This window comes from Microcebus murinus, chromosome 15 (assembly GCF_040939455.1).
Source record: "Microcebus murinus isolate Inina chromosome 15, M.murinus_Inina_mat1.0, whole genome shotgun sequence".
In the NCBI taxonomy this organism is placed as follows: domain Eukaryota; kingdom Metazoa; phylum Chordata; class Mammalia; order Primates; family Cheirogaleidae; genus Microcebus; species Microcebus murinus.
This window is the reverse complement of record NC_134118.1, coordinates 19,431,506-19,457,990: the sequence shown is the minus strand read 5'-3', so window position 1 is coordinate 19,457,990 and position 26,485 is coordinate 19,431,506. Positions and strand designations below refer to the sequence as shown.

General features: G+C 40.6%; 1 protein-coding gene and 1 non-coding gene across 4 annotated transcripts in view; one reads left to right on the top strand and one right to left on the bottom strand.

The window, feature by feature from the left end:
• The window catches only part of E2F3 (E2F transcription factor 3), a 79,758-nt gene that overhangs the window by 36,338 nt on the left and 16,935 nt on the right, over positions 1-26,485 (bottom strand). The gene's annotated exons all lie outside the window — the stretch shown is intronic.
• Positions 154-258, top strand: LOC142876780 (U6 spliceosomal RNA). The gene has a single exon (XR_012923598.1). It is a non-coding gene; the product is annotated as a U6 spliceosomal RNA (small nuclear RNA).

Sequence of the window (26,485 nt, the reverse complement as noted above, 5' to 3'; positions counted from 1 at the left end):
CCTCTAGCTTTTCTTAAAGGTATGCAAATTTAGACCCTATCAATATAGCATATTTTACATATGAGGTTGGCACAAATCCAAAAGTTTGAAACCCATGCTGTTGGAAAAGCCCTCAAAAGTTGGTAGAAATGCATAAATCAAACAGTCCATAGGGTGCTTGCTTTGGCAGCACATACCTTAAAATTTGGAATGATACAAGGATTAGCATGGCCCCTGTGTAAGGATGACATGCAAATTCGTGAAGTGTTCCATAAAACAACAACAAAAAAAACAGTCCATAGGAAGGGAAAGCAACATTACCACAAATACATACGCATGTATCTGCTGGCCAAAATCCCATTCTTCCTTATAAGAAATCACCTTACAGATATACCTGCCCATGTGATATTCACACAAAATTATTCACTGCAACTTTATAATAGCAGACGATGGAAAGAATCAAGGGGTCTATTCAGGACTGCTTAATAACTTGGAGCTGTCCATACAATGGAATACTACACAGCACTAAAAAGTACGAGGCAGCTCTGTATGTACTCACACGAAGAGCTCATTAAAGTAAGATGTAAAAACAAGGTACAGAATAACATCTAGTCACCATTTCTAAGAAAAGAAGAAAAAATAAAAAGCATTTTTTAATATTTTGAATTTGCATAAACAGGGGAAGAATTTACATGAACCTAATGGAAATCGTGATCTATAAAAGGCATAGGAGTGCAGGGTAGATGGGAACAGGCTGGAGAGCAAGATTTGCAAAGTGTACTGTCTTAGCAAAGTTTCTTTATAACAGTTATTAAAATCAAATTATGGAACCATTTAAAAATATCAGAAAACTTTGGTGTACATGAACATTTTTTTCTTTACATGTATCTTTTCACTACAATCCAAAGCCAAAAAAGAAAAGTACTTAGTAAATACGAGCCAAGTGATAGGGCTAGGCCAAAGTTATTGACCTCCAGGAGGCCAGGAATTAGATGGCAAAGTCCATTTTGCAGGAAAGGGCTTTCAGAACAGCATTTACTAAAGCAGGTCTCTGAAGACGAAAGAAGCCAGGCTTTTAAGTTTTACTGGATCATTCAATTTCTATAAATATTCTCTTCTAATTAAGCCAATGAATTTACATTTCTTTGCAGCCCATGCTTTTAAGTGAAGCTCAGATGTTTGCCATAGAATGTTCTCCACTATGTGGCACTCCCCTCGCCCCTGCCCCCAGCTTTGTTTTAATAAACAAACAATCAGCACACGCACCTAATTATAGACTTCAGGAATATAAAATTCCCCAGATCAGACAAGAAATACAGCCTACCCTTCCCCCACCATCTCAAATTTGCCTTTTATCTAATTTAAAATGAGGAAATACCTTTAGATATTTAGATATATGTGGTGTATAAAATACACCACATAGAATATACAAATAAGTCATAGTAACCAAGGTTTTTTAGCACACCCATGTCTATCTGAAGGCAGAAGGCAGTTTTTACATATTCTCTAAAATATCATATTTTAAAAGCACCTCCTATGTTCAGACTGCTGTGTTTGTGTGTGTGTGTGTGTATAAAATAAAAGCAAACACATTTAACTTACTCTGGGCACATCACAAGGCACCAGAGTTATATTTCTATGATTGTCATACAACAATGCAAGAAAACAAGTCAGCCAATTTCTCCAGTACAGACTCTCCATACCAGGAATTTACTGGAAGATATACACCAGCAAGCACAGCAACATGCCAGCCTGCACTAGCACTCCTTGGAGAGCTGATTATTATTTCCCTGGAGAGGTTTCTGAGCTATGCATCAAGAGCACTCATGACAACCAAACCAAAAAGAGCCCACTTACAAACTAGGTTTCACCGTCCCTGGTTCAGTTTCTCCAATTACTACCTGTAATCTTCCTGGAGAAAGAGAATGGGGTTAGATAAGGGAAAACAGTTTCAGATCAATCCCTAGGAATGAAACTGGACCAAAATCCTATCCACTGTGTCATCAGGAAGTGGAGTAGTAAGACCTAAGGGACAGAGTGTCAAGAATCACCAGTGTTTCAGTCCTCGACATGGCCCCAACCCACTATTGACACTGGGAGGTCATGGCCCCTTTCTGGTCCTCCGTTTGCTCATCTCCAGGCTGTGGTGCTGGCACCTGAAGCTTCACAAAAGTCCCTGCCAGCAATCACGCACCAAGAACTCGTGGTTGCTTGATTCTGATAGCTTACTCTGTCACTTGAAAACCCAACTTAACTGGTAAGAATAAATTATGGCAGTGACTGTTGGCGATTGTTTACAATGAATGAATGTGTTGTAACTCAACTCATGGACAAAATGACTTCACAGCCTAATCCCTTAGATTTTCGACTCCTGATTATACAGCAGTCTCTCTGCACAAAATGATATAATATAAAAATAAATTCTCTATTTCATCCTGGCCCTCACCCTTGGAGGCTGGATTGGTGCAAATCACTGCCATTAAGGAAAAAAAAAATTCCCCAAAGATTGCTACGGGTCTGTCTGGCACAGTGCTGACCTGCTCACGTTTAGAGGAAAAAGTGGCTTGGGGTTATGAATACATTCCTGTGTGGAGGGCTGGGGGTGGGTTGTCTGATATAAAGCAAAATGGCAAGATTTATTGGCCCTGTCTGTGTGTATTCTTCTCTCTCTCTTTGTCACACATACACACACACACCCCAATAATGCAGGATTACTTAGCCTCCCTTGGGCAAGAAACCTCAAAAAAGAGGCGGTACCTTCCCCCCACATCTGTGCCAAGCTGCAGAGCACCAGGCATTGGCCGGTCATACTTCCCTTCTCTATGACATTAGACAGGGTAATGTGGGGGTTCCTCCCTCCTCTGTGCTCTACCTGTTTTCCTCAAGAACATGCAAGCTAATATGTTAATCTAACTTATTACACTACATCCTGATATAACCTAAGAAAGACACACACACAAAAAAAGAATCATCTTCCGAGTCTCTAAGGTGGCTGCAATTGTTCATAAAGATGCAGTAAAAGTGACATTTCATGAAGCTGCTTTCTGTTACAAAGATTTGTTTTTACTTTTAACTTTTTAGGTTCCCTCTAAATGTTGAGGTGTCTATCCTGTCAAAAATAATACAGACGATGGATTGCAAATTTCACTTTGCATTTCCTTGTCCAGAAACAGGTATTTTACATTGGGGTCAGCAAGGATTCTAACTGTAAGTGCTACCTGTGGTGTGACACATAATAACACCTGTATGTGTCAAGTAGGCACACCGAATGCCTTCTAGGATAAGTCCCTAAGCTTTTGGTGAGATAACTTTGTGAAAACAGTCATAGTTGATATGTACTGGCCGTCTGCTGTAAGTCAGGTTGCTGTGCTAAACAGTATCACTTCATCTTCCCTAAACTTTTAAGTCACAGATGAGAAACTTAACGTCAGCTAGAAAGTAGCAAAGTGGAGACTTGAACCCAAGTCTAACACCCAATTTGTAACTATAGCAAGTCTGCAAATAATATCATTTTGTTCAATGTTGTTTTGCTGTAACATTGATGTGAAAAAAAAAAAAATCAATTCCCCTCTGGGGCTGCTGTCTTGTGTGGTGTTTGCCCGTTCTTCCCACGTCTCTGTGGGTTTTCTTTGGGTCCTCTGGATTCCTCCCACATCCCAAAGAAGTTCATGTTAGGTAAACTGGCATGTCTACATGCTTCCCGTGTGAGTGGGTGTGAGGTGCGTGAGGGCACCTGCAATGGGACGCCTTCTTGTCCTGGACTGGTTTCCACCTGGGGCCCTCAGTTGCCAGGATAGGCTTTGGCCACTCTCCGTACTGAACTGGAACTGGAATAATTGGGTAAATAACTTGTTTTAGGAGACAGAGTCTTGCTCTGTCGCCCAGGCTGGAGTGCAGTGGTGTGATCATAGCTTACTGCAGCCTCCAACACCTGGGCACAAGTGATCCTCCTGCCTCAGCCTCCCAAGTAGCTGTGACTATAAGGACTATTGTGCCTGGTTAATTTTTTAATTTTCTTGTAGAGACAGGGTCTTGCTATGTTGCCCAGGCTGCTCTTGAACTTCTGGGCTCAAGTAATTCTCTCCGCCTTGGTGTTCCAAAGTGCTGGGATTACAGGCATGAGCCACTGTGCCCGACAGGGTAAATAACTAACTTACTTATTTGTATTAATCTTTCTTAAATGCACATATACTTCATCTTTATTTCCAGATTTAATATTAGAAGTGTTTTGGTCTTTATTTAGAAGTTTGGTTATGCTTTTGTGACTAGAAACACATTGGAGAAACATATTATTTATATCAATTAGTCAAATGGTTAAATGGTCAAATTGGTGTTGTTATATGTCATTTGGCTTGAAGTCTCAGTTTCTAAGAACCTATCGAAGACGTTAAGTGAGGACTTACTGTACTGAGCTATACTGCCTCCCAGAGTGAGGAGAAAATGAATTCTTCATTTCTAAGAAGCTACTGATTATAAGATGCACCACTGTTTTATAAATAAATGTAGCAGGAGATCAGTGCTGAGAGACATATGTACAAATGAAAAAAATGCATGTCTTACAAAATGGAGAAAATATACTCATTCTAATTTTTGCAAAGCCTTGTAAATCCCGCGAAGGAAGATGATGCTGATACTATTCTATGTTTGAGTACAGGGTGCTGCTACCGCTGCTGCCAGAGATTCTTACACAAAAGGAACAACTCACTAGGACCTGCTTCCCACTCCCTACCCCAACTGAGGAGGAACCTGAGACCCAGAGACTGTAATCTGTAGAGGTGTCCGAGGCGTGGCAAGGTCAATGCAGGTCAGTTCAAATATATATTTAATGAGGCCAGGTACAGTGGCTCATGCCTGTAATCTCGGCACTTTGGGAGGCCAAGAGGGGAGGATCGCTTGAGGCCAGGAGTTCCAGACCAGCCTGGGCAAGGTAGTGAGACTTCATCCCTACAAAAAACAGAAAAATTAACTAGGCATGGTGGCGTATGCCTGTAGTTCCAGCTACTCTGGAGGCTGAGGCAGGAGGATTGCTTAAGCCCAGGGGTTCGAGGCTGCAGTGAGCTGTGATCGTGCCCTTGCATTCCAGCCTGGGCAACACAGTGACATGCTGTCTCAAAAAAAAAAAGAAAGAAAGAAAGAAAGAGAAGAAAAGAAAAAGAGCCACGTAATGAGCATCTATGAATATTATGTGACTGGAACTGGGCCGGGCTTGGGGATAAAGAGACTAAACAGCTGCTTTGCTGACTGCTGCCCTCAGGGGACTTAGCATCAGAACCAAAGCCCAGAGGTACCCATCCCAGTCCTGCCACACCCCATCATGACTCAGGGGGACCTCCCAAGACCTTTGGGTTGACTAGCAACATTTTCCAAGACCCAAGACTTAACAAAGTCTTGAATCAAATGGTTATGAAAATGTGTTTTGTTTTTTTTTATTGTCTGTTTTTGATATAACATTTCATTTCCAAGGATCTTGCTTCTGGGTGAGGACACAAACAAGCTGTGCAAAACTGCAAGGGCAGGAACCACACTGATTTTCTGCATTTTCTTCCACATATAGCCATAACAAGGAAGGCACAAACAATGAATAAAGATAAAAGAACCCACAACTCGACTTTCGGTGGAGGTGGAAACTAATATATTTTGAGGGCCCACTAGGGATCACATTGGATACTAGACATTCTTGTTTTCTGAAGGAATGAACTAAGATAGTGGACAAACTCAATTTGTCTAATGTGTCAACTATGTAGCTACATTGCAAAATGGAATTCAAGGATTTGAATGAAGTTTATTTCTTAAAGACTGAACTTGTTATAAATCATGAGTAGTTAATATTAAAAATCTCCTTGCCTAAAAACACCACTTCATATAATAAATATATAGTGTATACCCACAGTGTACAAGATACCACAGGGACCCTAACATATAACTTTGACCTCAAAAAAGCTTATAATCTAGCAAGAGCATTCTATCATTTTAAAAGCTAAATGATATTAAAATACTTGATAAGAAATTACAGTAAAATAAATAAAATAATAACTCTTAATTTGATGGAAGACATGTAACACAGGCATACAGAATTAACTGTCAAATAACATATAAAAGGCTATATCAATGCTACCAGGATTCACGCAGGCAGAGATAGATAGCATCTGAAGCACCACAGCTTTCCAAAACTGTTATTAATAATCCTAAACTGGGGATTTCAGACCAAGAAAGTGAGTGTTTTGTAAAGAATAAGGTATGGGGAAGTTATGTGTTAGACAGAAAGCAGATTTTGTATAGACCTCACAGAATAATTCCATGATGAGAAAAAGAATGAGGACCCAAGAAGGGTAGCCATGGACTTTGAGAAGGACAGTCTGTGGAGAAAAGCCCCAGACACGGAGGTGGGACCCCCACTCCCCACTTGTTTCCCTCCCCCAGGGCCCGACAGCACTTCCCGGGCAGGTTCAGCTTTCCGTGTGGACAGACGTGCTTGAGTTTCCTCATCTGCCTTTTTAAGATAATGGTGCCTATGGGCCATCTGCATCACACAACCATTTCAAAGGCTAGATTTAAAAAATGGATTTGAGGCTGGGTGTGGTGGCTCACACCTGTAATCCCAGCATTTTGGGAGGCCACGGCCGGAGGATCCCCTGAAGCCAGGAGTTTGAGACCAAACTGAGTAACATGGCAAGACTCTGACTCTACAAAAAACAGAAGAATTAGCCGGGCATGGTGGCATGGGCTTGTAGCCCCAGCTACTCGGGAGGCTGAGGCAAGAGGATCCCTTGAGCAGGTTGCAGTGAGCTATGACTGCGACACTGCACTCCAGCTAAAGGCTTTGTCTACACTGGCCGACGAAAAGAATCGTGTCCCGACATACATATACACCCAACTACACATTAAACTGAAGGTGTTAAAAGCATTTCAAATAATTCTAAATTCTGCTTCATGTCTTAGAACTACATAATAATGAAAATGCAAAAGAAATTTCCATGTTATGGAAACTGATATTGTTCTAAACTTTGCTTTAAGGAATAAAAAGTGCAGAAGTTACTAAGATAATTGGTGAAATAATATCTGACATGTGAGGAGCCTCTCCTTTGGGTTAGCAGCACAAGATAAATTTTTCATTTAGATGAAGCCACAGCTATTAAGGAAGACGGTTACTAGGAGAATGAAAACACTCAAAGGCAGATTGTTTCTGGAGGAGGCAGGGTGAGCGTGCTTCGCCACGCCGGCTCACCTTCACACTGAAGACAGGCGCACAACGCCTGACCCACAGCCAGAGAAACACCTTCCGACACCTCACAAACAGGAATGGCATATCCAACCGGGTCGAGGGAAAGACAGATATACTCATTTCTCCAGCCAAAGCCAACACAAAGGGGCAGGCAGACTCACCAAAGAGCAAAAACAGTTATAAGAGAGACCCAGTGGTGAAGGAGTATGAGGCCTGGTTAGCAAATTATATTACAGTTGCGTGACATTCAGAAGGGTCAAAGCAAGGGTCCTCCTTCCTTCTTGTGCATGGCTAGTGAGAATGTAAAATGGTGCAGCCACTGTGGAAATAGTTTGACAGCTCCTCGGAAAGTTCAATACAGAATTACCATAGGCCCAGCAATTCTGCCTTTGGATATAAACCCAAAGGAATTGAAAACAGGGACCCAAACAGATACTCGTACATCAATGTTCACTGCAGCTTTATTTAGGATACCCAGGAGGTGGAAACAACCCAAATGTCCATTGATGAATGAATGAATAAACAGAATGTGGTATATGCAGGCAATGGAATATTATTCAGCCATAAGACAGAATGAGATTCTGATACGTGCTACAGCGTGGATGAAACTTGAAGACCAGTGAAATAGGCTAGATACAGAAAGACACATATTTTATGATTCGACTTACATGAAGTACCTAGAGGAGTAAAGTTCATAGAGACAAAAAGTAGAACACAGCTTACTAGACACTGGAAGGAACGGGAGGGGAGCTGGTGTTTAACAGTACAGAGTTTCTGTTAGAGATGGTGAAAAAATTCTGGAGATAGATACAGGTGAGGGTTGCACAACACTGTAAATATACCTAAAGCTACTGAATGGTACACCTAAAAATGGCTGAAATAGTAAATTTTGTGTTATGTATGCCCTTTATCCCTGCAGGTCCTTTCCTTGTCTGTCCACACTGGACTCTAGGATCTTCTCCCCCTATATTTGACCACTTTCCCTCTCTTTGGCCATCTGTACACGTCCCCGTTCAAGATGCCCACAGAATCACTCCTGGCAGAAACAGGATCCAATAAATCTGGAAACCAGAGTTACAGCAGGAGCCTTATGCTCCTCAGTCCTGACATTTCCACTGCTAGCTCCAGCACCAGAGCTCTTCTTCCAAAGGAAAATAAGTCATTCTTAACGAGCTTTCACAGCGATGGTTACTAGCAACACTTCACATCATCATGGAAAGAAAACTGCAGTTTCTCTAGTGGGTTGCAGAGAGCAGACCAAATCCTAAGTAAGAGTCAGCTTTTTTCTAGGGGATCACTGAGTTCCTACCGAGAAGCCTGAGAGACAGAGGAGTCTTCAAGCCTGCCTGGTGCAGAATGGTGAATTCACTCTCCCTGAGGCAGGGGCCAACCTTTCTCCTCTCTTGCTTTGCCTCGATGGATACAGTTCTGCAGTGAGAACTGCTTTGGCTAGAAGGAGGTTGGGGCTAACAAACTCACTGCAGCCATTTGTCTCCTTTGCAACATTCTGGAAAAGTGTTCAAAGTAAGATGATGTTGGCACTACTAACTTATTATAATTTTTCTGGATAACTATTGTTACAATTTCTTTGGTAGTAATGTACCTGTCACAAAACAGGCATTGGCTAAGTATTTGTGGAATGAAGAATATAATAAAAAACATCTCCCTGAAACAAAAGATAAGTTCAAAATATGCGATGAAAAAACCAGTTGTTCAATAACATGGATATATCTTCGATACACAATAATGAAAGTGCAAGGAAAAGCATGACAAAGGGGGCCAGGTAGCACGTAATGTTTGATAAGGAGGTTTTGCTGCAAGAGATGAGGAAGGATTGAATAGAGAGTACCCTGGTGGGGTGAGGTGCCCTTGCTTTCTCCATTGGACTTTATGTCACAACACTCAAACCTACAGAGAGAAAAGGATCAATATTGATCACAAACTTAAATATTTCCATTATATACGTGTAAATAGGATGAGGTTTGTGAGGTAAGTGAAATGTAAATTCTTTTTTTTTTTTCTTAAGAAAAAAATGATGGCTGCAGAGGGACACATCATTGCACTTGTAATCAGTAAGGAGTATATAGAAAGAACTGCAGATCTAACAGAGAAATGGACAAATTAATTAATTAAAATAAAGAAACAAACAAAAAAGGAAACATCTGAGTCAGCCTCTTCCTCTTCCCCAAAGAGCAGCTTGCTTCATCAACCCATGCTAAAAGGTGGTCTCTACATTCTGGAACTCGGTTCAAAATTTGAGCAATTTTGCATTCTGCTTCACACAGACAAAGTAGTTCTTTGCTGCTACTTATTTATAATTTAATTCCCCTGATGGTTCTAAAAACAAGGGAAGAAATATTTTCAAACAAAAATCATTATTTATACAGCTGGAGTTTCCATTTAGTTAAGAAAATTAGTAGAAAAATGTTTGGTCAGAATTTGAGATAAGTTTTGAATGTTTCACAAAACCTCATATCATTAATTTCCAAATCTCTTTTATTATATTTAAGTCTTCCCCAAAGTCAACAAGGGAAGCCCCCACTAAAATCAACTGATTTTTAATGGGTTCTGATCTGAGCAACTCCTTCGGCAAAGGGTGGGAGATCTTTGAATCAGGAACAAAAATAGATCAATTAAAAAACCATTCTAACATGCAGTTAGTTTTTGTTTGAAAATGGAAACCAGCAACTTGCTTGCATGAGTAAACAGAAGACAATCATTCAGGCTGGGGTCTACAGAGCGGAGAACACAGGAGACAGCTGGCAATTATCTAGCTAACTTAACCAGATAATTCATGCCTAAAAATTCACTCTGGTGCCCAAATTGCCCAGATTGGTTATATTCATAGAAGAACTAAAGAGCATAATTACCAAATCCCTTTCCAATCTGTGCTGCCAGGGCTGTGCTTAGGTGGGTTGTTTTAAGGTGGTGATTGTATGACAAACTGTCTTCAATCCTTCATCCCCAATAAAGAGCATGGGAGGATTTTCACAACATAAATTTGAATATTTGTTTAAGTGTCCTATGGCCTTACAGGATACAGCTTTCATATACTGAATAAACTATCAAAAGTTTCAAATATGCCAAGGGACTCACAAATTGCACTGGGGGAATGCTTTGAGTTTATACCTTGAGACAAAGCCCAGAGGAAGAAAGATATTATAATTCCTAACAAAAGAAATTCTAAAGAAAAAAATACACTAAAATAGAGAAAGAATGTGTAAGATTATGCAAATTAAAGAGTATCCAAAATTTCAAAACTACGTCTTTTTAACCTGTCACCAAAAACATAAGATTAACATCCTTATATTTATATAGCACTTTAAACTTTTACAAAGCCCTTCACAATTAATCCTCACAAGTGCGTAAGGTAAATTGGGTGAGTTACTATTAGTCCCATTTCATGGATTAAGAAAATAGGGCTGTCAGCTTTGCAGAAGCTAATGTCAAAGCTGAAACTTAAACCCAAGTCTTCTGGATCACAAGTTTAGTGCCCTTTCCATCATACCACGCTAAAGGCTAAAGTTAACTTAAAGCAAATAACAAATATCACATTACCCAGTCAAATCTGTAGTATTCACCATCACAAATAGTATTAGAGTCACACAGGTCGTTAAATAAATCTTATAACCAAGCCTGGCTGGAGAGTACAGAGTGCATGGGAGGATGGTAATGATGAAGGCTGCTTTCCTTTACTTCTATCTGACCCTGGGCAAGGGATTTCTCTTGGACTCAGCTTCCTAACCAGTAAAGGGAAAGAATGGAGAGAACCTCTCAAGTCCCTTCTCATTAAGCTGATTATGAAACTAAGTGGCTTCTGTTTTTCCTGTTCACGCTTGCTCAGAATGAAAAGTGTCAATTTTCTTCCTCCTCTGGATATTAGAAGCTTCTCCAGGTCAATGGCTCTCCATGCTTCTTACCTAAATGAAAATACGGTTCTAAAAATGCATTTTTACCAATTTTTGCCCAATTTAAGCAGGAAAACAATATATAAGCACTGCAGGACAAACATTTTTTAGAATTATATAATGTTTTCTGTAGGTGACTATGCTGCTCAGTTGCATTTCCAATCCTGATTTGCATCAGCCAATTTTTATACTCTTCAGATAGATCAGAGAGAAACCAGAATAAGAATAGCCTTGCCCTGGATTAAGAGACAAAAACTACTCCTTTTAAATTGATGCCATTTAAAAGCTACCAAAGTTTGCTCCAATTACCCATCACCTATAGTCAGCAATGACTGCTGTTTTAATGTTCCACATAAACTAGATCCAACTGAGAGACTTCTATTTCTCAGTAGTACATCCCACCTGGGAATACTGACTTTGGATGTTTTTTAAAAGTATGAAAGACTTCCCCACTCCTTAAGTGGACTTAATTGTTATGCTTTCATAGAAGTCTGTATTCAAACCTTTCTGGAATTCAAGTTTTCCTACTCTCGCCTGGTAATTTTAAGGGAGAGGGGAAAAGGGTTACTAACATGGGAAAGCATCCAGTATAGAGATAATGGAATACAATCTAAAATCTCCATTCTACCATAAATGTGCTAAAAGAAAAGTCAAACATTCTTGTCATAAGGGCAAGTCTTTAGTGTATGTGATCCTAGTTTAGAAAAATTCTTTCCCCAGGAGAGGTTGGGAGGAACAAGAAAGAAAGCAAGGAAAGAAAGAGTTGTAATAATAATAGTGCTTACTATTGTTGTTATTATAGAACAACAGAAGGAGCCCATTTTTCTTACCTCCAGTATTCCTTTAATTATGATGTTCAGCAATTTGATGAATTTTAGTAATATTTATTGTTCCCTCTCTCTTTTTCTTTGAGACAATCTCACTGTCACCCAGGCTGGAGTGTAGTGGCCTCATCACAGCTTACTGAAACCTCAAACTCCTGGGCTCAAGTCAGCCTCCCCTTCTCAGCCTCCCGAGCAGCTGGGACTACAGGCGCGAGCCACCGTGCCCAGGTAACCCTCTCTTTTTTTAAATTAACAGATTGGCTGGGTAACCAGCTCTAATTTTTACCATGTTAAAGTGATCTGGTTCCACTATCAATCAAAAGGCCAAGCAATACTCAAGTCTCCCACATATTCTGGGCCAACTATTAATTTTGTACATGACTTTGGGCATGTTCTAACCAACCCGGGTCTCAAGTTCTTCTTCCGTAAAATGGATACAACCACTAAACTACTTCAAAGAGCTGTTGCTGGGAGGAACAAATAAAAATCACAAAGAAATATTCTTAAATAATCCAGCAGGACTTCTCTTGTCTAGGGCCACACCCATGTGCAACTGGGTAATGTGCAGAGGACCTGGGGCTGATGCCAAGTGAGTTGGCCCTGGTGTCATGTTCCCGTGCCCTGCTCTCCACTGCTGAGGCCTGGAACTGGTCCCTCTCTGGGTTCCCCACCCTCCCATCTGCCATGCTCTCACTCCATGCATGCGCCTTTGCTAATTCTGATGAGCAGAAGCCTGGCTCTGCTCAGTGTTGCCCATGGTGTGGTCCCCAGGGCTCATTCACACCAAGGATGCCCCAAAGCACCACAAAGCCTACAGCAGTGAACAGGGGTGTCAGGCCACGCAAGGGATATTCAGCTACCTGGACCCCTCCTGGTCCGAAATGAACGAAAGAAGCGAAGCTCTATTGTACAACAGTTAAACTTAATAAGGCGTTGTGGGGCCGGGTGCGGTGGCTCACACCTATAATCTTAGCACTCTGGGAGGCCGAGGCGGGAGGATCGCTCAAGGTCAGGAGTTTGAAACCAGCCTGAGCAAGAGCGAGACCCCGTCTCTACTAAAAATAGAAAGAAATTAATTGGCCAACTAAATATATATAGAAAAAATTAGCCAGGCATGGTCATGGTGCATGCCTGTAGTCCCAGCTACTCGGAAGGCTGAGGCAGGAGGATTGCTTGAGCCCAGGAGTTTGAGGTTGCTGTGAGCTAGGCTGACGCCAAGGCACTCTAGCCCAGGCAACAGAGCGAGACTTTGTCTAAAAAAATAAATAAATAAAATAAAAAAAATAAAGAAAGAAAAATAAGGCATTGTGGGAGAAACTTGTGTTTCTCCCTACGGTTTATAGAGAAAGAGCAAGCAGAACACTTTGGTAGTAATGAAAAATCCACCGATGCATTTAGATGCTTTTTGTGAGTTTAAAATTTAAGAGGTATAGGAGAAAAGAAACTGAGATGTATTTCTTATACAGTTTTCTTCTGACACCTTGATATCACAGTTTAAACTACATCTAATTATACCACAAATCACAGTGTCTCTAAGTTCACAGATTCTTAGATCTTTAGAGATCAATCCACCCCCTAATTATACAGATGGAAAATTGTTAAGTAACCAGCCCAAAGTTTCTTGCTCCTTTGTGCTAAGTTCACCAGAAGTCAAGCTGGATTCCCACAAGGGCACTGCTTTCTCTACACCACAGAATGAATCTGTTCATGGTTATTTTCCTTTAATAAATTCTTGCCACAAGTGAATTTAGGCTGTTTTTAATTAAGGTCTTAACCAAAAGATCATTTGGAAAGTTCTGTCCCTCCCACAAAGCAGGACAAGCTTGTTTTGACCAGCTGTCCTAAGATTTTTGTGCTCCATCATCAAAGCTTGTAATATCCTCTTACTGTCCTGATAAGGTGAGCACCCCTTCCAACCCAGCTATGAAAAAAGAAGCTCTCACAGAAGTCCATCCTGAAAGTAACAAAAATGGGGGTGGGGAGAAGATTCAAAGAGAAGTGACAAGCCCAGAGCAGGAGGTGGAGATCACTTTTGATAGGAATCTTTGGGAATATAAGTTAAGATGAGGTGATAGGACCTCTCTTTTCATATAATTCCATCAGAGCTTTTAACCTTTTTTGTGTCATGGCCTCCCGGTGAAGGCTGGGGACTCCTTTTCTCAGACCAATGTTTTTATATACCTAAAGTAAAAAACATAGGATTACAAAGGAAACATTTCGTATTGAAATAGCTATTCAAAATGTTTTAAAACGAAATTTGGGCCACAGTCATCTATGTGCTTCTCTGTTAGTACATTAAATAAAAAGATCCAGCAGGTCAAAATTTACTGCAGTTTTGAAGTCATGATGACCATGAACAGTATTTCAAGATCTCTGTAACAAGTGTGTAATGTGATATGAAAATATCTGTGATTTCTATGGGTGACAAAGTCACAGATACTGGCAATTCTACTATGGTTTACTGCCTATATTCATAATGGAAGGAAATGCTAAAATTTCAGTTAGAGGGCAGTAAAAATAAAAAGTAATATCTAGAATTCTATCCAGGGATCCATGTTAAGAACCTGGATATGAAACTGGTCTATGATCTCCTTAAGGTCTGGCTCATTTTTTTGTTTGTTTGTTTGTTTCTGAGATCTAATTAGCACAGTGCATGGCACAAATAGGCACTTAGCAAATGTATGAATTAAACTGAGTCAAACGGAGTCAGTTTTTGAAAGTTTGTAAACTATTAGAAAGGGGGCAAAGCAGTCTCAAGCAACCTTCCAAACCGCCAAATCTCAGCTAGTCACCCATTGCCAGTCTACTTCAAGTTCTTCATTCATTTAACAAATATCCACAGAGCACCAAGTGGCAGGCATCATTCTAGGCTATGGGTGAACACAACAGTCTAACTTTAGATGGTGATGAATGTTAAGAAAACAAAACATGGAACTAGGATAAAGAATGACTGGAAGACTGGATGGTATCAAGGACTTTTCTGAAGTGACAGTTAAATCAGTGATGCCAAGATGCCAAGGTTACGAGGGAAGGTGTGAGGCAACGCCATTCCAGGCAGAGAGAACAGCAAGTGCAAAGGCCCTGGGGCAAGAAGAAGCTTGGCACAGGCCTTCCTTATCTCATGCTCAAACACATAAAAAGTTTCCTATTCCTAACACACCTCACCATGCCATACCCTTCTGACATTGCCTCAAACAAAACTTCTGGTCTCTTTAAGACCCTGTTTCTTTTTCCCGTAATCTTCCCTCCATGCACCATATTTTCACATACACCAGGCCATACTGATCTCTCAGTCAGATAATTTCAGGGCAGAAGCTGTTGCATAAATCATCAAATCCAACCACTCCTTCTGTAACAAGAAACTCGACCCCACTAAAGCAGCGTGTTTCCTCTACACTTCTAAGTTTGTGGTCTGTGCCATGTATCTGTCTCTAACAAACTTAAATTGTTCTCTGCTGATGTCTAATGGTCTTGTCTTCTTATTTACACTTTAAGCTCCTTCAGGCTAGCAGCAGCCTTGCCCTTCCGTGTCTTCTCTGGAAGGTACAGAGCAGAAGTGAGCACATAACGGCCGCTCAATTAATTTAAAGGAAGATGGCTAACTAATGTGATTTGTCCCCTGCCCAGTTCACAGACCCACGCCCCCAAGGCCTTAGAGTAGGTAAGTTTAGACAGACAGGAAAATTTAGTGAGAACAGCCACAATCTTGAGGCCAAGTAATTACGTTGGGGTAGTCTGTATTCTAGATCAAGTTTTTCTTCTTCACAAATGTTATGGGCTGAATTATTACGTCCCTCCAAACATATGTTGCAGTCATAACCTGCAGTGCCTTAAGATGTGACTGTATTTGGAGAAAGGACTTTTAAAGAGGTGACTAAGTTAAAAAGAGGCCACTGGGGTGGGCTCAAACACAATCAGACTGGTGACCTTATAAGAAGAGGAAAAGACACCCAGGGCACTTGTGCACAGAGAGACAACCCTGTGAAGAAGCCGCCATCTGCAAGCCAAGGAGAGAGGTCTCGGAGGAAATCCGCTCTGCTGACACCTTGATCTTGGCCTTCTGGCCTCCAGAACTGTGAGAGGCTAAGTTTCCCCAGTCTGTGATACTTTGTCATGGCAGTCCTATCACACTAATAGAATAGGTGTCTAAATTTAGATATTTCCAAAAGCAAAGACAGAGACAAGGACTTGGGTGCAGGTGGATTATTTGGAAGTGATCCCAGGAGCAGGGAGAGTGAGGCAGGTGTATTGTTTAAGGGTGTATGAATAAGGTCATGGCTACAGCGATCAGGAGCTTAATTCTATTGAGGCCTCCCAAGAAGTATCCAGAAAGCCCCTTAGAACTGTTCTAGGAGGCAGGATCATTTATCCCCTGGCTTCCATTCTCGCTGGGTGGGGGGATGCCCTGGAGGCATTAACTCCCGCAACTTGCAGGTTGCAGATGTGCAGTAGAAACACCCCGCTCCTGGGGAGAAAGCAAAAAGCAGTGCTGCACACACCTGAGGCAAGACATAGCCAGCAGAGGCGAATCTCAGCTCACAGGACACTGGCTGAAAACCAAGGTGGGCCCTGGGGGGTAAGAGGTGGGACCAGAGGGAAAACTGCAGGTGGTTAGCAGATCACAGTTGACACAGCTGGTTCCTCCTCCAGAGGCAAAAAAAACATCTTTAAAGTCACAGAAGGTAGCAAGATTCTGAAATGGACCCATTTTGAGGCCACAAAGATAGCCAGGGACAGCCGCTTTCTTCCCCAAAGGCAGATATATTGGGTATCTTTAGGCGATGGAGAGAAGTATTGAAGAGTAAGTGTCTTGGCATGCTTACTTTCAGTAGATTCTTGTGAATTATGAAAATTTTGGTTAGGCTTTTTTTTTTGGTATTTTCCAAAGCTAATTCTTTTATAATCTACCTGTTCCACTTGTTGTAACTGGCCCTCAGCTCTATAGTGAATTCTACTGCTGTAGAATCATCTCACTTAAATTCGAGGTAATCCCAGAAGTCAACTCATAAAAAGGATTTTCTCTCTCATCCAAGTTTCCCCTCTGGAATTGAGGTGGTAGATCAAATATGGCACTTCTGAATGCCACTAAGATTTCTAACTCCAGTTTATACAAGCTACCCTTTAAGACCAATAAATGTGATTATGGAACAAATTTTCTGCATTACCTTCAGAAATTTATTTTCTTCTTCTTGGCAAATTATCTGAGATTTATTACTTAACACTTTCATAAAGTACAACATCCAAGATAAAGTTATGCAGGGAGATGTCAAATATGAATGCTATTTCCTGGTATGTTCCAATTACCCTGAGTCCTATCTTTAGGGTTGCCAGATTTAGCAAATAAAAATATAAAACACCGGTTAAATTAGAATTTCAGACAAGCAATAAATAATATCTTTACAATAAGTATATCATGAACAGTGCATGGGACTTACTTATACTAAAAAAGTGATTTGTTGTTTACCTGAAATTCAGATTGAACTTGGCATCCTATATTTTATCTGGCAACCCTACCTATCTTAATAATCCAGAATGGAAAATTAGCAAAATTAGAATTTAAAAGTAGAACTTATATTTAAAATAAAACTTCCTGTTTTACCTTTGATTAACCACAGCACAATACTCAAAGCATGGTTAGTTAGTACAAGCTGCTATGTTAATAGAGAGTATTCATTTTAGAACTAATGGTTCAGAATAACAACTAGGGTAGTTCAATTTAAAAGAAAAAAATAGGCCATTTTATTTACTATTCAATAAAATATTAAAATTCCCCTAGGAATCAATGTGTAAGAACAGAAAGCCATGTATTATTTGTATAAAAAAAGCAATTAAAATGTAAAAGTACACATTTTATTTGTACAGCTTGCTACTGTTTTGTGCTTATAGAAACTAAAACATCAAAGTGGATTACAATATTGGGGGAAAAAACACACACAAAAATAGTTAAGAAGAATTTCTCATAGGATCTCAAAGTTTTATATACCTCAAACTTATGTAGAAGAACAGAAATGTTTTCCTCTCCAATTTCCGTCTTCTCTTACAGTTAGAGAAATGGTCCTACATTTTCAGGACTTTTAAGATCATTCACATGGAAAACCAAAATATAGTAGTCCCCCCTTATCTGAGAGGGATACTTCCAAGACTGCCCCTAGTGGATGCCTGAAACCTCAGATGTACCAAACCCTATATCCACTAGGTTTTTTTCCCTATACTGTGAAGGGCTGGGAGGAGCATTTATGGCATGGATACGCTGGTCAAAGAGGACGAATCATGTTCCAGGCAGCATGGTGCAAGATTTCATTACACTTCTCAGAACAGTGCTCGATTTAAAACTTATGAAATGTTTAATTCTGGAATTTTCCATTTAATAGTTTCAGACTTCAAGTAACTGAAACTATGGAAAGTGACAAGTGGGGACTACTATATACCTAGTTCGGGAAGGCTTACATACTTTGCAGTTAGGGGAGAAAGACTGTCTGCAACAGAAATGGGATTACCTGAGAAGATTTCTTGGCATTTGGGGCCAGGTAATTCTTTGTTGGGAGGGGGGCTGTCATGTGTATTGGAGGATATTTAACAGCATTTCTGGTTTCAACCCACTAGATGTTGATAGCACCCCCACCTGCTGTTGTGACACTCAAAGTATCTCCAGACATTGCCAAATGTCACCTGGGGGGCAGAACTGTCCCCAGTTGAGAACCACTGGTCTAGGAGAACCTTCAGTGTCTTGGCTCTGCCCTGGCAATTACATAGTCCTGAGTTCCCAGAAATTTCTAAAAATATTCTAGGGCAGCTTAGAATAACAAAAGGGAAAAAAAAAAAAAAGCTACAACAAAATTTGTACCAAATCCATGCTGACTAAAATTGTTCTAAATATATTTATGGAACAATGAGAATAAATAGGTCTATCTACTTACTGCCTCTAATTTTCTTTATACATGGGAAGTTGTGTGCCAATAGAAGATTTAGACTCCACCTCCACTCCTGGCTCACCATATCCAGGAAGTGCTAAACTTTCTGACCCTTTCTATGTCCCAGACATGTGTTCTCCTTCAGCCACCCGTTCCCCAATCAACCCTGAGAGGCAGGTCATTAATTGTCCCATGTCACAGATGAGGAAACTCAGGGCTAGAAAAGTGACATAACTTGCCTAAGCTCCTGTAGCTTGTAAGACTTTAAACCCAAGTAACTCCAAAGTCCAAACCTTTATCCACTCCCCTTACCTTGGGGGAAAAGAAAATCACTAAATGTCTCTGACCTTGTTTCCTCACCTGTAACTCTGAAATGACATTTCAGTACTTCACAGAGCCACATTAAGAGCTTAAAGGCAGTTCTGAGTCACTGGCAGGCAGGGACCAAAGTCCTAGCACCCAGTAGGCAGTGACAGCCACCTAGGCCTGCTACATTTGAGCAGGGCCCATCTCAAAGTCAAGAAGAACCACACCCTAATTCAGAGGTCTACTTTAGAATTTAAAATGAACTGGTGCCAACTCACTTTGAAGGAGCACACTCAGGAATGTAAATGTAAATAACAAATATCCTAAGTAACCCCTAGGACTTTGAAAAGAGGAGAAGCAAGGGACATAAAGTCTGGCGGTGGAAGAGGGGTGGCAGGTGGTAGGAGGGACCAACTCCCACAGTGACATTTCTCTTCCTGCACAGACCTGAGTCACTTCAAATGGCGGGCCAAAGAGCATGGCGGCAGAATGAGTGGCCATCTTGGCAGCAAAACCTCCCCAAAGTCCCCAAGAACTCAATGGCCAAAGTCAGTCCCTGTGGCTTAGTGGGCAGAATCAAAGAAGGCCCGAGCGGAAGGGGCCCTTGAAGATCACTTATATTTGACAGATGAGAAACTGGAGCCCAGAGGTTGAAGAACTGATCCCACCTAGCCAGGTCCCGGGTACCCCAAGTCTGACTATACAGCAAACCCTGCGGTGTGGCCAGCCCCTCTTCCCTAAGCTGCCTGCCGTCCCCTTAGTGCATGGTCCAAGTGACCACCGCGCAGTCTGGCCTGCCTCCAGCACAACGGAGTCACATTTGTCATGGACCTGGATTTTGCAGGAGCACTTTCAGGACTAAATTATTGTTTTGAACTTCTAAGAGGAAAAGGGCCAAATACAAAGTGTTTGGGTAACTCAGTCAATGGAGCATAAGTGAAACATTTAATCTTTTGGTTACAAAGCCTCATTAGGATAAGAAGGAGCTGTAGGAGCGGACATAGGGAGGGTTTGTGATTCCTGTTACAAGATAAGAAACGCAATTAGGTTGGAGCCGGTTCAATGTGCTCGGGGGAGGCCGGCAGCAGTGGTGGCGAACATTTCTCTATTATAGATGCAAAAAACCAGCTAACACTGCACCTTATATAGAACCTTTAATTCTAAATCACTTTTATCCCATTTTCCTCCCCCAACACCATAGTGGAGAAGATACTGATAGGCAGTTTCAGGTGCCAATAGACCCACAGACTATTTGAAGAGAAAAATGTCTCAACCATAGTTTCATGAAGCCACATTTAGATTCTAGGTCTAATTTCAACAGATATCAGCACAGCCGAGCTACAGTTACAGTGGACAGATCATTTGTCAAGAATGGAAAAAGCCAGGATGCCAGGCAGTTGTATTGGGGGGGATGGGAAGGAAGAAGTGAAAGTATATTTTAAAGGAAAATGTAAAGAAAAACTGCTAACAGAGTGGGCAGAGTTCAAGTTTAAGCCCTGGGCATGAGGGAAAGCCTGGACAGGCGAGGCCAAGCCAAGACTTCAGGGTTCCAAGCACCAGTGGGCCCCGGAAGGCCCCCGTGTGGGAGGCCCTCGTGTGACCATAATCTCAAAGTGACACTAGGTGGTGATCAGACAGATGCCACCAACAGGAAGTCTGGGAATAGAGTAGACGTTTCAGACATAAGAAACAAGGTCGGGGCAGCATGTGCTAAATAAATAACAAAATAATTATTCACTTAGCTTCTAATCTGGAAGGAAACCCTCTATGCTTTCACAAAATTAAGAGTGTAGCCATGCAGTAAAAACAAGAAGTCTCTGATTAGGTGTGCCTTCCATTATATAATACAAAATCGGTTAATGTGGACCAATAATAAATGAATGACAATGCAAAACTATATGTTTTTATGAAAGCCTGTAAGATTTAATTTCCCTATACTTACACTTGTAATTGTTGAAGAAAAGATAGATTCAAGGACTTAGGATTTGAAAACAAACTTGAATCCCCCCCAATTGCCAATTAATTACATGCACATGAGAAATTCACTAAGCATCTAATCATTTATATTCTGGGGTAGTATTTCTGCACAGCTATTCTGTTGGATATTTAAAATTATAATTTGAAATGGACTCATTGTCACAGGCCTCTGGGTCCATTTTACACACAAAATCAATACACTACTCCTAATAAATAGGATTACTTTTCCAAGACTCCCGGTGGGAGCTTAGCGGGACTTCTGTTTGGGAGGCAGCTTCAAAGTTCTCCAAAGAAAATTACTTTCCTGAAGTTCACCCCTAAGAAGCAACAGAAGGCACCTGAGAGAATCCAAACCAAGAGGCTGAGGGGAAGGGAAGACACAGAGTGTTAGGTAGATCGGTTTAGACACATGAGTAATCCTCCAGTTTAAATGCCCCTCCACGGCAAAGCATTTCTAGATCCACCTCAGACCTCTGTTCTTCTACTAGAGAGCTAACACATGTTGTGTTTTCTTCAAAAAAGCTGAAAATTCCCAGCGTTGTACATATGGTTTCTCCCAGCAGACTGCCCCATCCTTAATGTCCAGGGCTGTGTCTTCCTCACCTTTGTATTCCAAGCCATCCTCCTTAAAAGAGGAAATTGTTAGGTCTTCATGTCACACACACTTACCCTGTAAAAGTCACTGACTGCCCCACAGGACACGCAGAAGCAACTGATAACCCATCCTAGATGGTGGCCTGTCCCATGAGAAAACTCCATGTGTCTGGGTTGCACAGTGTCGAGAGAGGATTCAAAAGCACCTGGACTTGGTCTGGAACCTTTGTTCCACCAATGTCCAGAAGTGTAGCCTTGGACAAACTGCTTAATAACTGAGCCTCACTTTCCTCACCCACAGAAGAGGATTACCGGCACCAATTCTCAAGGTTTGTTGTTTTAGGGGAAATAAAAACTATAAATACTTACTGCATTCCCAGTGCAGAAAACTATCCAGTAAGTGGAGACAGTTATTATCTTTCTTATAATCCTAAACTCATAGTGGATGGGGAAGAAGGAGCCCCAATCTGTAAAAATGCAAGAAAGTGTAATCATGAAATCTGTAATTTTAATGAAAAAAAAAAAAAGTATATGATAAAAGGGGGCAGATTTCCCCATAAACCTACTGTATTTAAAACAGTGTTTTTTTTAATAAAAAGACAAAGATATCAATGGAACAGAGCAGTGTCCAGATACAGAACAACAGACATGCATGCACACGGCACACACGTGTACATAGTACATATGCACGCACGTATACACACTTGAATGTGAGAAATGGTCATTTTAAAATCTAGGGGAAAGGCTGAATGAACCATTTAACAAACAGCATCAATATACCTGGCTATCCATGTAGGAAAAACATAAAGTCACACTTTTAACTAACATACACACATACCCCTATATCCTTCCACAGAGGTTAAAGGTTAAAATAATAAAATTATGAAATCAAGAGAAATATAATACAGAACGCTGTTATCGTTTGATGATTAGGAAAGGCTTTCCTAAAGCCACCAAACTCAAACTATACAAGTTGTAATTTTATATACAGCCATGTGCAGAATAATGATAACACTGTATTTTTACTGTACCTTTTCTATGTTTAGATACATAAATATTTATCATTGTGTTACAACTACCTACAGCATTCAGTACACTAAAATGCCTCACAGGTTTATAGACAGACTAGGAGCAATAGGCTATACCCATCTAGGTATCTGTAAGTACACTCCATGATGGTTACGCAGTGACACAATTGTCTAACAACACGTCCCCACTGTTAAATGATGCATGACTATATAAAAATGTACAAAGCCTCTGTAGTGAAAAAAAATCATTAAAAAAAAAATCAAGAAAAATCAAGAAAGACAACAGTCCTGGGAAAAATATAGAGGCATACATATATCATTTTATTGTGCCTCACAGACATTACAGACTTTTTTGTTTGCTTTTTTTAAAAAATTGAAGATTTCTGGCAACTCTGCATCAAGCAAATATATTGGTGCCATTTTTTCAACAGCATGTGCTCACTTCATGTCTCCGTGTTCCATTTTGGTAATTCTCACAACATTTCAAACTTTTTCATTTTTATTATATCTGTTATGAAGATCTGTGATAAGTGATCCAAAGATCACTACTGTTACTACTGTTATTGTTCTGGGGCACCAGGAAACCCGCCCATATAAGATGGTGAACTTAATCAATACAATGCTACCTGTGTTCTGACTGCTCCGCCCACCCACCTGCCATTCCCCATCTCTCTCCCTCTCCTTGGACCTCCCTATTTTCTGAGACACAATAATATCAAAATTAGCCCAAGTAATAACCCCATAGTGGCCTCTAAGTGTTCAAGTGAAAGGAAGAGTCACATGTCTCTCACTTTAAATCAAAGGCTAGAAATGATTAAGCTTAGTGAAGAAGGCATATTGAAAGCCAAGACAGGCCTAAAGCAAGGCCTCTTGTGCCAAATAGTTAGCTAAGCTGTGAATGCAAAGGAAAAGTTCTTGAAGGATATTAAAAGTGCCACTCCAGTGAACACACAAATGACAACAAAGTGAAACACAGCCTTATCACAGATATGGAGAAAGTTGTAGTGGTTTGGATACAAAACCAAACCAGCCACAAGATTCCCTTAAGCCAAAGCCTGACCCAAAGCAAGGCCCTGAGTCTTTACAATTCTATGAAGGCTGAGAGAGGTGAGGAAGCTGCAGAAGAAAAGTCTGAAGCTAGCAGAGGTTGGTTCGTGAGGTCTAAGGAAGGAAGCCATCTCTATAACATAGACGTGCACGGTGAAGCAGCAAGTGCTCATGATATAGAAGCTGCAGCAAGTTATCCAGAAGATCTAGCTAAGATCACTGGTGAAGGTGGCTACACTAAACAGCTTTTCCATGTAGATGAAATAGCCTTCTGTTCAGTGAAGATGCCATCTGGGACTTTCATAGCTAAAGAGAAGTCAATGTTTGTCTTAAAAGCTTCAAAGGACAAGCTGACTCTCTTGTTTGAGGCTAATGCAGCTGTTGACTTTAAAATCAAGCCAACACTCATTCGCCATACCAAAATCCTAGGGCCCTTAAGAATTATGCTAAAACGATTCTGCCTGTGCTTTATAAATGGGTCAACAAAGTCTGGATGACAGCACATCTGTTTATAGCATGGTTTACTGAATAGTTTAAGCCCACTGTTGAGACCTACTGCTCAGAAAGATCTCAAAATGACTGGTCATTGACAATGCACTTGGTCACCCAAAAGGTATGATGGAGAGGTACAGGAGATTAATGTTGTTTTTATGCCTGCCAGCACAACATCCATTCTGCAGCCCATGGATCTTAGAGTAATTTTGACTTTCAAGTCGTACTGTTTAAGAAATAAACTTCATCAGGATATAGCTACTAGAGATAGTGATTCTTCTGATAAATATGAACAAAGTAAATTGAAAACCTTCTGGAAAGGCTGTATCATTTTAAATGCCACTATGAACACTTGTGATTCAAGGGAGGAGGTCAAGATATCAAAATATTAACGGCAGTTTGGAAGAATTTTATTCCAACCCTCATGAGTGACTTTGAGGAGCTCAAGACTTCAGCGAAGGAAGTAACTGCACATGTGGTGGAAGTCGCAAGAGAACCAGAATTGGAAGTAGAACCTGAAGATGTGACACAACTGCTTCAATCTCATGATCAAACTTGAACGAATGAGGAGTTCTTATGGAGGAGCAAAAAAGGTGGTTTCTTGAGATGGAATCTAATTCTGATGAAGACACTATAAACATTTCGGAAATGACGACAAAGGATTTAGAACAGTACATGAACTTATTTGATAAAGTAGCAGCAAGGTTTGAAAGGACTGACTCCATTTTGAAAGAAGTTCTACTGTGAGTAAAATGCTATCAAATAGCACTGCATACCACAGAGAAATCTTTTGTGAAAGGAAGAGTCAATTGATGTGGCAAACTTCACTGTTGTCTTATTTTAAGAAATTGCCACAGCCACCCAGCCTTCCGTAACCACCACCCTAATGCATCAACAGTCTTCAACTCTGAGGCAAGACCCTCCACCAGCAAAAAGGTTATGACTTGTAGAAGACTCAGTTGATTGTTACCAGTTCTTTGCAATAAAGTAATTTTAAATTAAGGCATTTTTAAATTAAAATTTTAAAGAAATAATGCTATTGTACTGGGAAACCAAAAAATTAATGTGACTTGCTTTATTGTGATATTTGCTTTTATTGCTGTGGTCTGGAACTGAACTGGCAGTATCTTTGAGGTATGCCTATATTTACCACACACAAACCAGAGAAAGCCAATTATCTATAATTCATTAAAAGTTCCAATAATTCAGTAATAAAACCATAAATGGCCTTGTAAACAAAAATGGTAGAGAATTCAAAGAGGCAATTCACAGAGATGCAAATTTAGGCAGAGATGCCTAAAGTTACTAGTCCATCTCTTTATCATCATCATCATCATCATCATCATCACCACTGTAACAATAGCAGTGGTGGTGATAGCAGTAGCAATAATTAAGGAAACACAAAATAAAAATAAGGAAAGCCAGGCATGGTGGCTCACACCTGTAATCCCAGCAACTTGGGAGACTCAGGCAGGAGGCACACTTGAGTCCGAGGCTTTAGTGAGCTATGATTGCAACACTGAACTCTAGCCTGGGAGACAGTGAGATTGTCTCAAATAAAAAAAAAAAAAAAAAGGAAATACCACCTAGCATACTAGCACAACCATCACTAACAAAACTGAAAAAAGAACTAATGTCATCCAGTGTTTGAAAGAGTATGAGGAAACAGGCACTTTCCACACGAGTGGTAAGAATATAAATTGATTCATCCTTTTTGGAGGACAATTTTGCCCTATATATCAGCAATTTAATGTATGTGCCCTGTGATAGAAAAATTCAACATATAGAAATGTAGCCCATAGACATACACACAGGCACAAAAACATATGTGCATGGATATCCAATGCAGCACTGTTTATAACAGCAACAGTTAAAATTAGAAATGACAGAAATGGCGAGGCGTAGAGGCTCGTGCCTGTAATCCCAGAACTTTGGGAGGCCAAGGAAGGAGGATCACTTGAGACCAGGAGTTTGAGACCAGCTGAATAACAGCAAGACTGTGTCTCTACAAAAAATAGAAAAATTATCTAGGTGTGGTGGCGTGCCCCTGTAGTCCCAGCTACTTGGGAGACTGAGGCAGAATGCCCAGGAGTTTCAGGTTGCAGTGAATTATGATGACGTCACTCAGCAACAGTGAGACACTATCTCAAAGAAAAAAAAAAGAAAAGAAAAGACAGAAATGACCATCAAATAGGAA